Below are 15,001 nucleotides of genomic sequence, written 5' to 3'. Positions count from 1 at the left end.
CCAGGTGCCCCTAGAGAGGATTGCTTTTAAGACTTACTTTACAGGCTGATACTACTTGCTGAACTGTCCTTGACAATTTTTTTTTTTCAGTAAACATTCTTTGGGCCATTTGGTAAGTTTTGTGACTCCTTAAATGAAAGGTCTGATGCTGTGTTTTAATGATCTTTTAGCTCTGTGAGCTCAGTCATAGTAATTGCCCTGCTCTGTTTATAACCATTTTAAGGGCTGGAGACAGTGTCTATGAGTCAGACCCCAGTTTATTTTCTTGGGAGAGTAGGTGGGATTGAGTCTCCTTTAATAATTGATATAGCAGGCAAACTGTTTTCTGAACCCTGATATTTATAGCCTGTAATATCCAGTAATTCCCCAAAACTCATACAATTGTTTATTTGTTCTAGAGTTAGTAGTACTATAGTCTCTAATTTAGTTATAATGTCCCTTCCTAGCAAGGGAGTAAGGCTCTCTGGGATTATCAAGAAAGAATGAGAAAAAATTTGTTTTCCCCATATGTATCCCAGAGGCTAAGAGAAAAATTTAGTTATAAATTTTCTCGAGATGCCTCTAATTGTCATGCTGTGTTTGGATAGTTGGCTTGGAGTGGAAAGGACAGAAAAGGTAGCTCTAGTATCAAGAAAGAAGTCAACCAGTTTTCCTTCTGTATTTAGAGTCATCTGAGGCTCTGGGTTTCTGATAGACAGTTGGTTTAGGGGAGCCACTGTGAAGAGCCCCAGGCCCCTGTTTGTCCCTTCCAGGGGCATTGGTTATCTGAGCCCTCACAGACAGAGGTCCCCAAAGGCGTTCAGATCTCCAATGATTGTCTCCACACAAGGGGCATGGCTTATGGGGTTTTCATTTTGGTTGTCCCCTCTGAGGATGTTCTCGTTTTTAATGCTCTGAATGGCCATATAAATGACACTTGGTGTCAGGACCTCGAGAAGTCCGGTTTGACATAGTACATAAGGCCACAACTAAGGCCTCAGATTTTTTTTTAAAGCCTCCTTTTCTGTTTGTTTTTTTATTCTCCTTTTGATCTTCGTTGTAATACATCCAATTGGCAGCTCATAAGAGCTCCTCCAGGGTTCCTTCTGGACCAACAGCCAGCTTTTGCAGTTTTCTCCTAATATCTGAGACCAATTGAGTGAAAAATTTGTCTTAGAATCATCACAGCCTCGGGGGTGTTAGGGAGATAGCCATATATTTCATGAGAGTCTCTCTCAATCTTTCCAGGAAGGCCACCAGGGTTTTATTTTGTGTCTGTAAGATAGTGGCTAGGGGCGCCTGGGTGGCGCAGTCGGTTGAGCGTCCGACTTCAGCCAGGTCACGATTTCGCGGTCTGTGGGTTCGAGCCCCGCGTCAGGCTCTGGGCTGATGGCTCAGAGCCTGGAGCCTGTTTCCGATTCTGTGTCTCCCTATCTCTCTGCCCCTCCCCCGTTCATGCTCTGTTTCTCTCTGTCCCAAAAATAAATAAACGTTGTAAGATAGTGGCTAATTTAGCATAATTTAAAGGCTTAACCTTAGACCTTCTGACCATATATAAAATTTCTTTTTAAAGATTTTCCTTTACAAAACTTTTACAACATTCTTTTGCTTTTAGATTTTGACCTAAGCCCCTTTTTCCCCAAACAACCCATCTCATTTAGGACAAAATTACCTTTTTTTTTCTTACCTTTAACAAAAAATATATTTGCATTCCTTATTTTTTTTATATATCTACTTTTTTACATGCAGACTTGCTTTCCTTATTTTCATCAGTCTTAACTACATTTAGCAGAATTTTAACTCTTAGAAACCTTAGTCTCCAGTGAAAACTAAGTAGTAACAAATTGTGAACTGTTATATCAGAATTTCTTAGATGGCAAACTTATGAATCAATTAGGCACAAAGCATGTTTTCCAACAAATCCAAATATCCTTAGTTTTTCTACAACAAGTCAAAAGCACAAACCTACATCTAGTAATTAGTGCTTTAGTCTCTTATCTCATTAGATATCTAATGAATTTAATTTATCATATAAGCAAAACCTTTAACATTTTACTTACCAAAGACTTTGAAAGCTATCTTAAAATTACCCATGAAAACTATGAGACAAAGTTAACCACTACTTTCATCCTTTTGCTAACAAATTGGAACAGAGACAACATAAACTTATTTGACCTTCAGCAAATCTAGGTAGAATAAAAAAAATTTTTTTAATTTAATGTTGCTAAACATTATCTATCTCAAACCAACAAACTTAAATTAGTTTAAACACTGAGTATGTTTTATTTGGGTCCACTTAAGACAATTTGTTCCCCATGGTTAATTTTTACCTGAAACATTGGTGGAGAAATCTAAAGTGAGTGGTCTTTGTTCCTCAACATCTAGGGTGGGAGGAACCGATGGTGCCTGAGGCATGAGGAGCCAGTTATGCAAGCCACCTCCTCCAGGTGGTGTAGAAACAGAAGGGAAGGGAAAGCAGAAGAGGTGAGGTACCAGCAGAAGGCTGAGAAAGAGAATTCCCAGATTTAAATCTTGTCAGCTGAGACTGAGGAGCAGACTCCAGGTTTGTTTTGTTTTGTTTTGCTTTGCTTTGCTTTGCTTTGCTTTGCATTGTTTTGTTTTGTTTTGTTTTGTTTTGTTTTGTTTTCCACTAGTGGAATTAGGCAGTCCATGTCAGTCTGGAGAAGACAGGGAATTTCCCAGAAACAAAAGGAGTTTTGGCAGCTGCTTGGGAATATTCCTTAAAGTTCCCATTCTGAGGTAGGCTAATCAGAGACAGTGGCTCTAATTATCATAGTCTTTGATCCGGGAAATGAATGAGACAAGTCCCCACACACAGTCATACAGTGACTCCAACCCACTGCCCTACATTCAGTGCCTTAGAGTTGCGACTTTGTTCCTCATCCCTTGTGGAACTATAGGGCAACTTTGGGACTTCATCAGGCTCCCCTTCTGCCTCTTAGGGGCAAGTCTGCCAAAACGAACCCGGTTCTTACCAGTCTGACGGGTGCTTCCTGAGATGGTTCCCGGGCCTCATGTGGTCCTCACCCCAACGTGCTGGGAGGGCTAGTCTGCTGCAGAGCAAGTGGTCCACTGGTATCAGGCGAAGTCACCTCTCCCAGTGCTCCAAGGTCCGTATCCCCAGTGACAAAGGAGGTGGAAATACACCATCTCTGAATCCTAGACGTGAGCCCCCAAGCAATGTCACAAGATTCTCACACAGAGAGTCTTGACACCGAGGCTTTTCTTTCCAGGAAGCAACTTTATTTATGTCAGCACTGCTCAGTTAGGTTCGTGCCCAAAGAACTGAGCCCCGAACGCCACGTGGTGTAGTTTTTTAAATATATTTTTTACTTCTTTGTCTCCCGTATATGATAACATATAAACATGTAGTCTGATTAAGTGGTCATGTTACAAGGTCGTGAGGTATGTTGTCATGTATGCCATAACCAGGTTGCCTTGAGAGTTTTTTTTTTTCTTTCTTTCCTTAGGGAGGAGACCCTACCACAGTAGATTATGATAACAGAAATACTGAGGGTGGAAAGGAAAGAGAAGATTTTCTATACTCATTATTAGAGATGGCCACAAACAGGAGCTATGATGCCTGATCTTACAAAGGGAAGTACCTAAAGATGTAGACTCTAGGGTGAGCACTCGGTACATGGTTCATTGGGTGCCAAAAACCTCAGTCATCAAGATAAATAATGTAATACTCACAAAATAATTAAATTTTGTGCTTGAGGCGAGTGCCTCACTCCCCTCATCCTAGTTCCACTGATGGACTCTCTAAGTGGATTGGACTACTCCGTTGTGAAGAGGGTTACAGAAAGCAGATTTCTCAGGGCAGGGGCCAGGGAGGCAGTCCTCATTGGCTTTTAATTTGTAATGAGGACATCTTAGATATACATGTCATCATGTCAAGTATAAGTGATTCAATGGGATTTTCGAGAAAATACAACCCAGAAATCCCATACTTTCAAAAATACAGTTAGAAAATGTAAGCTTAACTTTAATATGTGTAGTGGGATGAATGGTGGCCTTCAAAAAGATCTGTCCATGACATAATCCCTGGGACCTGTGAACGTGACCTCATTTGAAAACAAAAAATATTTTTGCAGATGTAATTAAATTAATGATTTTGAGACAAAGAGATAGATCATCCTGTATTACCCTGGTGGGACCTAAATCTAATGACAGGTCTTCAGATAAGGGTGAGACAGGGAAAGGGCATGCAGACAAGAAGGGAGGACATGAGAAGAGGCAGAGATTGGGGTGATGTGGCTGCAGACCAGGGAGCAGCGAGGAATGCTAACAGCCAATGGAGGCTGTAAGAGGCAAAGAACAGACTCTCCCCTAGAGCCTTAGAAGGAGTGGAGACTGACCCACACCTTGATTTTGGACTTCTGGCTTCCAAAACTGTGAGGGAATACATTTCTGCTGTGTTAAGCCAACAAATTTGTGGTCATTTGTTACAGCAGCCACAGGAAATTAATGCAACACGGCAATGAATGGACACATGATGGCATAGATGCCACACTTCCAGCATTAGTGAAGGCACTACTTGAGGAATGTTGTCATCTTGAAGATTAGACTGAAGCTAGGCCTTAAGTAGGGCGACCACATAATTTATTGACCAGATCAGAATACTTTTGAGAAAAGGAGGGGGACTATCCGTAATTACACCTGGATAGCAGGCACAAACCCTAAACTGCCCTATGTGATTAAGGGCTTAAGCTATCAATTTCCAGCAAATTAGTGATCACTGGTAAATTTGTTATTGGAACCACAACCTCACTTTATTAATTACAGATGTTCAAGGAGTTCTTGTGTATGATTGCAAACACTTCAGGGTGTATTTGTTAAATAGATCAATTTGAGAAATGAATGCTGAGTGGCCTTTCAAGCAAGGGTTTTATGTTGCAAAAAATCACCAAGCAGACATATTTATAAAAGCAGAGAATCTGACTCTGGAAAGCTGGAGCAGCAACTGGGCCTGTTTTGGAACATTGGCAGGCGCTGGAGAGAGCTCCTGGCCAGCTCTCCAGTGTCTTCTGAGGTGGAGGCAGTGGAACCAATACGTTCCTGTGTGTCTATCCTCAGCTGCAGTGTTTGCCTGTATGCCTAAGTTTCACATGTTTTAATTATTAAACAGCCAGAGGAGCTTCAGCATTTGGGCAAGAAAAGTAGAAAAAAAAAGTATTTTTCTAATATGAAGTGGTATATAAAATCTTTAACTGAATCCACTGAGGGAAGAATTATAACTTCAAAATCATACAACACTGTACTTTGGCTATTACATTCTTAAACCAATTAGTTTTATGTTGTGGCTTAGAAATTTAACTTCATTATGACAACATAACACTTTAAACTTTGATAATACATTTGGTATTTCTCTGGTTTAAACTATGTTAAATATGCTGTAGCAATGCTAAAAACTGTTCTGTGTTTCTAGGATATATCAACCAGCAATATTTAAGATTCAGCAATTCAATAAAAAATATTTCTGTGCACCGGCTGGGCACTTTGCCACATGCTGGGAATGCAAAGATGTGAGCACCGTCTCCATCTGTCATGCCTTCTGCCCTGTCCTCCCTGTTCTGTGCCCTGGGACGCTGACCCTTACCAATGGGCTCCCTTGCCTCCAGCGTCAGCTGCACCTGCAAAGTGGCGTACATCTGTGAGCAGCTGTGTCCATATGGCTTTCTCTGATTCTCATTCCAAAACGATTCCAGTAACAGGTCAGCTTTAGGGCTGGTAAAGAAAGGGGTTGGTGATGGGGTGGGGAAGGTAAGAGAAGGGAAGGGAGGATACTATACAATTTCTTTCGTTTTCCGAAACTCTGCTCACGTTTTTCTTTTTCCAATATATGAAGTTTATTGTCAAATTGGTTTCCATACGACACCCAGGGCTCATCCCAAAAGATGCCCTCCTCAATACCCATCATCCACCCTCCCTTCCCTCCCATCCCCCATCAACCCTCAGTTTGTTCTCAGTTTTTAACAGTCTCTTATGTTTTGGCTCTCTTCCACTCTAACCTCTTTTTTTTTTTTCTTCCCCTCCCCCATGGGTTTCTGTTAAGTTTCTCAGGATCCACATAAGAGTGAAACCATATGGTATCTGTCTTTCTCTGTATGCTTATTTCACTTAGCATAACACTCTCCAGTTCCATCCATGTTGCTACAAAGGCCCATATTTCATTCTTTCTCATTGCCATGTAGTACTCCATTGTGTATATAAACCACAATTTCTTTATCCATTCACCAGTTGATGGACATTAGGCTCTTTCCATAATTTGGCTATTGTTGAGAGTGCTGCTATAAACATTGGGGTACAAGTGCCCCTATGCATCATCTGCTCACATTTTTATAAACAGGCCCTGCATTAAATTGACTCCAAATTACTGATTTGAGGGGCCAAGATCCTGATAGATCCTGAGGGGCCAAGATCCTGTATGAAGATACAGACTCAACATAAAGGAATTCACATTGTGGCCAGAGAGACAGATATAACAGCTAACTGTACCATAAAGTGAAAACCTTACCATAAAGGCCTGTCCAAACAGGTGTCAGAGCACTGAGGAAAGAATGAGGAAGTGCTCCCAGGAAAGATAGAGGTGAAGACAGAGATGAGTAGTCTTTACCCAGAATGTAGCATTTGGGCTGTTGAGGATTCAGAGGTGGTGGATTTCCTAGCATGTTTATGGACCTCATGGCCTCAGAGATGTTGGACTGGTTAATTTAAGATGGAGGCACAGGCTCAGGAAAAAAGAGGAAACTCGTGGAGATCCCACTGTGCCAGAGTTTTTACTATTACTGTTTTAGAATAATGATATGTGGTGAGATGAACAATGAACCCAAGCCAGAAAGCCGGAAGCTGTTGCTAGCTATGTGAACAAAGGCAAGCTTCCTAACCTTCCCTCTGTCTCAAGTGCTTCATTTACCAAATGGGGAGGATAATTCCTACCATTCCTCTTATAGAATTTCTGTGAGGTTCAAAATGAAAGAGCATTTGTAAACATGCTGTAGGACTAAAGCATTATGCCAATGTGGATCATGCAGGTGTAGGTAAAGATGGAACAAGGTGAGCCATGAGCTGATAATAATTGAAGCTAGACGGTAAGTACAGAGGAGTTTATTACACTATTTCTTCTACTTGTGTGTGTGTAAAAAAAAATGTATTTACAAATAATTGACCTATAGAAAACTTGCAAAACTAATACAAAAAATTTCTGTATATACTTCATCAGATTCCCCAAATGTGGATAACATACCCCTTTTGCTTTATCATTTTCTGTCTGTGTATATGGATGAATGTGTATGTATTTTTTTTATTAAACCATTTGAGAATAAATTGTAGACATGATGCCATTTACTCCTATGAATGTATATTTCCTACAAACAAATTTATTCTCTTTTATACTCAAAGTATAATTATCAAAATCAGGGAATTAATACTTACATAATATTCTAAGTATTATAAGTATATACCTACACACTATTATTTATAATTCATATCTCATTCAAATGTCACCAAATGTCTCACTAATATCTTTTATAGCTAAAGAAAAACAATTTTTGTTTTCTGGTCCAAGATCCAATTGAGGACCACACTTGCATTTAACAGTTGTTTATTTAATGTCTTTAAATCTCTTTATCTGGATCAGTTCCTGTCTTTCCTCACTTTCCATGACCTCACATTTAAAAAAATATAGGCCATTTATTTTGTAAAATGTCCCTCAGTCTAGTTTGTCTGATGTTTCCTTATGATTAGATTCAGGTTATACATTTTTGACAGGAAAATCGTGTTCTAGAAATCCAAGTTTGCCTCCCATTGCTCTAAAGGACAATGCTCAAGAGACAAATTTTGATTGGAAAGGACTATGAGCTTTACTCAAGAGGCTGGCCACCTGCAGAGAAGGTGGACTCTTGTCCAAAGGCCCACTATGACTACACTCTGAGGTTTCTGCCTGACACAGGGACTGTTAAAGGGGTTTAATCAGTTAAGGGAGTACAGGGTCTGTGACATTTCTTGATTATGTACAGACACAATGATGTCAGCTACAGAGTTATCTTGGTGCTTGGAGGTTGTACAGGTACTTCTAGTTCCTTGGTACTCCAGGGTGGTTGTGTAAGAAGGTCTGGTTCCTTGGTACCCAAGGGTTGTGCAAGAGTAGTCTGTTCTTTCTAGAGAGGAGGGCAAGGTCTACAGATGTGCAAAGGGTGGTCAGCAAAGTAATTTTCATGATCTTAAAAAAGAAAAATATTTTGCTAAAAGATTGCTGGGCTAATCAGAAAGCTAAAGGGGCTTCAAATGGACCTTTTGGCCTCTGTGGTCCGGGAGCATCCTGCTCCTTCATTCACCAAGGCCAGCAGCTTATAAATCTCAAAGAAAGTAAATTAATTTGGTTACAGATCAAGGGCCTTACATCAACAAGCAAGGAGTGTGTCAACTTGAAGCAAGTTAACCCTTAAGACCAGCTGGAGTGCTATTATAACCACAGAAGGGATATATCCTTCTCAGAGCATCATATCAAGAGTCACATTATATATGTTTGTCACATTACTGGTGATTAACTTTACCTGATTAAGGTTATTTATGTCAGTAAAGTTACATTTTCTCTTTGTCATTAATAAACTTCTTGGGCAAAGATAATTTACTTTCATATATTTTTTTATATTTTTGTAATAAAAATGAGGATGGGGAGATCAAGAAGTTAATTTTAGATAAGTTAAATTTGAAATATTAAATAGTAAATCAAAGATGAAGCTCAGAATAGTGTTCTAAGGTACTGTGGTATAATATAGATGATATATTGAGTGAGTTGAAGAGGAAATAGTAGGTAAGGAGGTCAAGAGCCTTTGCAGAATTATTTGTAAATTTTGATTGTGAGAAAAAGCAAAATAACGGGTTGGTAGCTGATAGGAAATATAAGGGCAAGAAAGGATTTTTTTAATGTTGGGAAATAGAAGAACATTATATGCTGATAGGAATGATATAGCAGGTGCAAGAGGGGACAAGCAGCAGACAGAGGGGATATCAGAAGTAGTGAAGTCCCTGAGGATAGTTGTACTCAAGTCAGGAAGCTGGGTACCCAACACTGCCACTCTTTAGCTGTGAAGCTTTGGTAAGTAAATCAAACTCTTAGTACCTCAATTACCCCATCTGAAAAATAGGATTGTTATGAGAATTAAGTAAGATGATTGTACAATGCCTGCTGAAGTATGTGCTATGTAAGTGTAAAGTTAAAACATGGTCTTGAACTCACAGTCATTTAATATCCTCACATTGTTTTATCTCTGAGCTGAATTCTGGGATATTTTCTCAGGCCCTCCTGCTTTTTAAAAATATATATGATATATATATATATATATTTTTTTTTTTAAATATATGTGATTTGTTGTTTAACCCATACTTTGAGTTTTTAACTTCAATAACTATATATTTCATTTTAAGTTCTGTTTAGATTCTCCTTTTTTTTTAGATGGTGTCTTGATCTTTCCTTCATATGGTTCCTATTTCCTGTTTTAACATTTAAATTATTTAAACATAGTTATTATACAGTCCCTTTCTAATATTTCAATTTGGTGGGGAGCACATATTTTCCTGTATATTTATATCTGCTGACTTTCCCTTATGGTGATTCATTTTACTTTGTGGTTTGTAACTTTTTACTGGGAGTTTGTCTTCAACTGAAGTTGTTTGTTTCTGTGGGTGTTCCATGAGACTTGTTTTGCATTTTCTTTTGCCAAGTGTTCCATGAGTTTCACTGGACTGGAAACCATTTTTGTGTTAATTTTGCAGTTTATTATTCCACAGATTAGGGCTCTATAGTTGCAAATGGCTCAGGATTAGGATTTAATTTCTCATAGAAGAATTTATTGTTGTTGTTCATTTATTTGATTTTTATGTTTAAATCAGAACCATTTCTAGAAAGCTAATAGTAGAATTTTTTTAGGACTTCTTTCCAGGGTCTTAGCTACTTAAAGCATTTCCCATTTTTGGTTCCCTATTTTACAGAGGCCTAAGATCACATCAAAATTCCTTTCTTGGGGCATGAAAACCTCTGCCTTTTGGACCTCTATCCAGGTTGGATGTGTCCCTGGGCCACCAGAGGCAGCTTGTAAGCCTACCTCTCTGCCTGAGACATTTCTTGCTGTTGCCAAAAACTGAAGAAATTCCATTTGTTCTTTCAATCTTGGCTATGTGTTTACAATTTTTTGTTATGTTTTATGTGTTTATAGAAGGGATGGAATCTACTTTAGTCTAAATGAGCCTGTTGCAGGAACCAGAACTCTACCACTTATACAGATAGATGTAGGTATATAGATATTATAAAGAGACCTAGCATGAAGATTTTCCTGAAGAATTTGCAAGCCATCTTTTTCTCTATAAATTCTTTGAACTAAACTCCTGGGGCAAGCTAGATCAGAGATTAAGAGCTGCATACCAGGAATGCATCTCATTGGGCCTCTTGTAGAATTGCTTTTCCTGAATTGCAGTTTGGCATGATACCCTCAGCTTATATAGGCAGATTTTATAAGAAACAGCCTTGTGAAACCCCTCACTGCCTTTCCTATGAAGATATTGTTGAAAACAACATACATGCTTTTCTGTACTTCTCCTGAGTAGCTGGATTGTTCTTTTATGGAAACTGAATTCAGTAACTGCTAGCATTCTCCTCTTTGAATGGACTCTTAGAAAGCTTACAGACAAGTTTGTACCCAATTTCTAATAAGAGTACAAGGTTCTTGGCATGCATTATTGGATTCTAACCTTACTCATTACTCCATCTTATTTTACTATGCTTATTTTCTCTTTTAGTCTGAAATGTTATTTATCTTGCTATATTTTGTTTATCTCTATAAACTATTCTACATCTTTAACAGGATAGGGTGAATAATGTGTCAAGAATGAATAACATTAATGTGCAAGGTACCAAGCTAGTTGAATGACATAGTGAATTGACCTCTATGAGTTTCTGTTCAAGGCATAAAATATTTTATACCAATTGCAAGAGAGTTAAAATATCACAAAATAATATGCAGCCATTAAAAATTAAAATTGAAGAATGTTAAATAAATGGGACACACACAACAACCAAGTGTTTATCTAATGCTCCCTTCTCAAATATACCAATAGGAACAATGAAATAATAAGTCAATAATGATTATCTCCTTTAGTAGGATTCTGGTTGGTTTGTATTTTATTATTTATGTATTCTTCATTTTCAAACATTTTTATTATAAACATATATTTCTATTATAATTATAAAATGGAAAAGCAGATGAATACCACTGTATCTATTAGGGCTATAGGAGGAAATAGCATTCACCCTAAATGGTTTAAATGAAGAGAGTTGAATGATGGATTACCTACAGAGGCATGTGCTGGGTTAAGAGGATGAGCAAAGGTTGTTCAGGCTCTGCAAAACTAGTAACACAGGGAGATATTACTACTCCTGGAGGGATTAGAAGGGTATGAGAGAAAATAGAACTGTAGCCTGGGGGGGAGGTTTTTCCACGGTAGTCACAGACAGGCACTTACAGAGACATGATGCCAAAGCAGGGAGGCAGTAGGAAAGAAATATTCAGACTTTTCTCTCCTTTACCCACTGTGATATTGAATTTTGTGTCAACTTGACTGAGCCACAGTGTGCCCAGATATGTGATCAAACATTATTCTGGGTGTTTCTGAGGGTGTTTTGGGATGAGATTAACGTTTAAATTGGTAGACTGAGTAGATTACCCTCCATAATGTGGATGAACTTCATTCAATCAGTTGAAGGCCTGAAGAGAACAAAAAAGCTGCCTCTGTCCCAAGTAAAAGAGAATCTTTCTTTTCCGATGGTCTGTGAACTGGGACACTGGCTTTCTTTCTGCCTCTGAACTCCTCTAAAACATGAGGTTTTCCTGGGTCTCAAGCCTGCCAACCCTTGGGAGGGAACCCTAAACCATTGGCTTGCCTGGGTCTCCAGCTTACCAAGTGACTCTACAGATCTTGGAACTTGTCAGCCTCCATATTCACGTGAGTCAATTCACTATAATATGCCTATAACTTATGCACACATGAACATACACACACATGCACACATATCCAATTGGTTCTCTTTATCTGAAGAACCCTAATACCTGACTAATACACACTATGATCTCCTCTTGGTACCTTCCATTGGCCAAACCCAGCTAGCAGTGGACCTGGGTGATGTCCTGGGGCTCAGAGCAATGCAGAGAACAATGGGTGACTCCTAGGGTTGTACAAATTAAGGTGGTGGTGAGGATTGAGCATGTAGACAAATAGAGACAAATAAAATAATACTATGGTGGTTCAAAGACGGAAGAGATTAGAACCAATGAGGACATTTTTACATAGAGGTAGATTTTAAGCTATTTTTCTGTGGATAAAATGGGATTATGATGGAAAATTTTTTATGCCAGCTGTTATGAAGATTAAGCTACATAGTACCACACACCATAGGATGGTACTACCTACACAATAAAAATTATAATAATTATATTAATGGCTAACTGTACCTAGCATTTACCATGTGCCAGGCAGTATGCTAAATGCTTTACATGAGAAATTGGATATTTCCTTTTTAAATGTTAAATAATGAGGCAGAAACACAAACCCCTTCATAGAGACCTAGATATGAGCAACAGGTTGGAGGAATAATTGTGGTTTGCTCAGGCAATTTGTAAGTTAAAGGCTCTGTGGATTGAGGAGATCATGATGCCATTTTGGGTTTCATATTCATTCAGTGCAATCCCAGTTATTGCCAGGACAGCACTGACTTTGTGGTCTGGTCAGAACCACTTCATGTGTAAAGAAAACAAATGCCCAAAACCTCACATGAGGAGTGGTTTATGTCCTTGTAGGAGGAAAGAAGTTCTTCCCACTTGGGTGCTCTGTAGGTAATCTCCCCTGCCTGTGGCCCATGACCAAACCTAGGAAGCAAGTAAAACAAAGAAGGAAGCTCAGAAGAGCCTATGAGTAAACATGTCAGTCCTGGAAAGGAGATAGGAGGCACTCAGCTTTCTGCTGATGTGAAATTCTATTCCTCCCTGTTTTGTCTCTGTCCTGCCAAGCCTTTGGAAGAATGAAGGTGGGGGTCATCATGCTTTCAGATAACCTTAGGTCCCTTGATATGAAGAGAAAAAAAGACAAGTAAAAAGAAGCCAAGTGAAATGGATCAGACCATTCTCTGCAAGTAATAATGCCCACGACAAGGCAGGGGAAGCTTCTGCTCACTGTCCCTAGGCCTTTTCAAGGCAGAGCATGTTGAAGGTCAGCCTGAGGTAGAGCCTGACATCAAGTCTGACTCATATCTGCCCTGAGCTGGCTCTTGTCACTAACAGACTGGACAGGAATGTTGGGGCTTGTTCAGGGTTCTCTAGGCGAAAGTTAAGCATCCAATTTCATTGCTTACATGAGAAAAGACACTGTATTCCAGGATGAGCTTCAGGCACTTTAGGAGCCACAATTATTGACATATCCTGAATTGAAGAGCCCAGTGGGTGAGTGACTGGATCCTGAAGAACAAAAGTTCAAACCTGTGACACCAAAATGAACTATGAAGGAGACAGAACTATTCAGGAACAGAACTATGAAGGAGATGGCTAACAGCCCTGAGATTGACAAGTACCTACACAGCTTTAAGATTAATCTGATATGGGCACCCAGGACCTGAGACCAGTGCTGCAGATTGGGAGTAGGGGAGGGACTTCCATTCCCAAAGAACTTCAGGTCACAGGTCTGGGAGCCAGGAGTAGGAGCTCTGGTTCCAAATCTGCCTCTAAGTTGTCCTATGTCTTACGGTAAAATAGCTTCTCTGGCCTCAGCCTCTTCATAATTAAAATGATATCTGTGCAAAAAGGCTTCTAAGGATTTTCCCTATAGAGAGTATAACTCAATAGTATACCCATGAGTTCCAGAGCCTAAGGTAGTGGCACCTAAAACGTGGGTTCCTAGTCTCTTTGCTGCTGATGATAAACTTTAAAGGAAGACCAATCTCAACTCCAGACCCCCAGTACAGGATGTCCATACTGCCAGGGAGATCTTGGGTTCTGACCTCTAGCTGTGGTCTGAGAGCTTTGCAAGTGGCAGACAATTGTCACTAGCTTATCCTATGACATGGTAGACATCATTAATGGATCATATTGTTTTCCTAAAACCCTTCTCAACTCAGAGCTTCAAGCAAACACTACTAACAATTTAGAGCAGGCTTGCATGAAACTTATTTGCTACCCCTGCTCTCAACTCTCTTTCCAGTTTGACATTCTTCATTGGATAACATCAAAATTAATTGGCTTGCATGGAAAATTCACCTATTGTATGAGATGACCACATTTTCATTAGGGCTTTAAGTAAATTGAACTCTTTAGGCAATAGTCTTTGTGTTTAAATATTACATTAGTGAAGACATTTGTTCTCATAATTTATTTAGCACTGGGTAAACAAAGATGCAGTTACCATAGAATCATGGCATGTGGAGAAAAGAAACAGTAATCATATGCCTGGACATCCCTTTAGTCCCCTGGAAGAAACACAGTGCAGTTAGTCATAACACATTCAGTGATAATATTGTTTTCTCAGTTTTGAGTAATAGTATTACTTGTGTCTCCTCTGGGAGACTTCCATAACCTAATGGAGTTTCACAACATTTGGCCGTAATTATCTTTTACTTAATTTAATTCATTTGATTTAATTTATATTGTTTTGTACCAAGCTAAGTTTTTCATCCCTTTCCTTGTAAATACACACAGCAATTATTAGAAAGTAGGTCTCACACCCCTTCCCAAATGACATAACTGGGTTAAAAATTCCTTTGGGTGTGCATTACATCATCTACTCTGATGTTTGATGCTCTTCCCAGAATCATTTCCAAGTTATCTACATTATGATAAATAACATCATATACTTGGGAACTTTTTTTTCTCATTGTCAATATACAAAGCTTATGTATGTTCTTTGAATTTTGTCTGATAAAACTTGTGTTTAATTTTTCACATTCTTCACTTATTCA

At 39.0% G+C, this 15,001-nt stretch overlaps 1 protein-coding gene across 1 annotated transcript in view; it reads left to right on the top strand.

The window, feature by feature from the left end:
• PSD3 (pleckstrin and Sec7 domain containing 3) overlaps positions 1-15,001 on the top strand; it is a 785,560-nt gene that overhangs the window by 25,897 nt on the left and 744,662 nt on the right. The gene's annotated exons all lie outside the window — the stretch shown is intronic.

The sequence above is a fragment of the Felis catus genome, chromosome B1, assembly GCF_018350175.1.
Source record: "Felis catus isolate Fca126 chromosome B1, F.catus_Fca126_mat1.0, whole genome shotgun sequence".
NCBI lineage: Eukaryota > Metazoa > Chordata > Mammalia > Carnivora > Felidae > Felis > Felis catus.
Note: the sequence above shows the minus strand (reverse complement) of the source record. Positions and strands in the feature narration are given on the sequence as shown.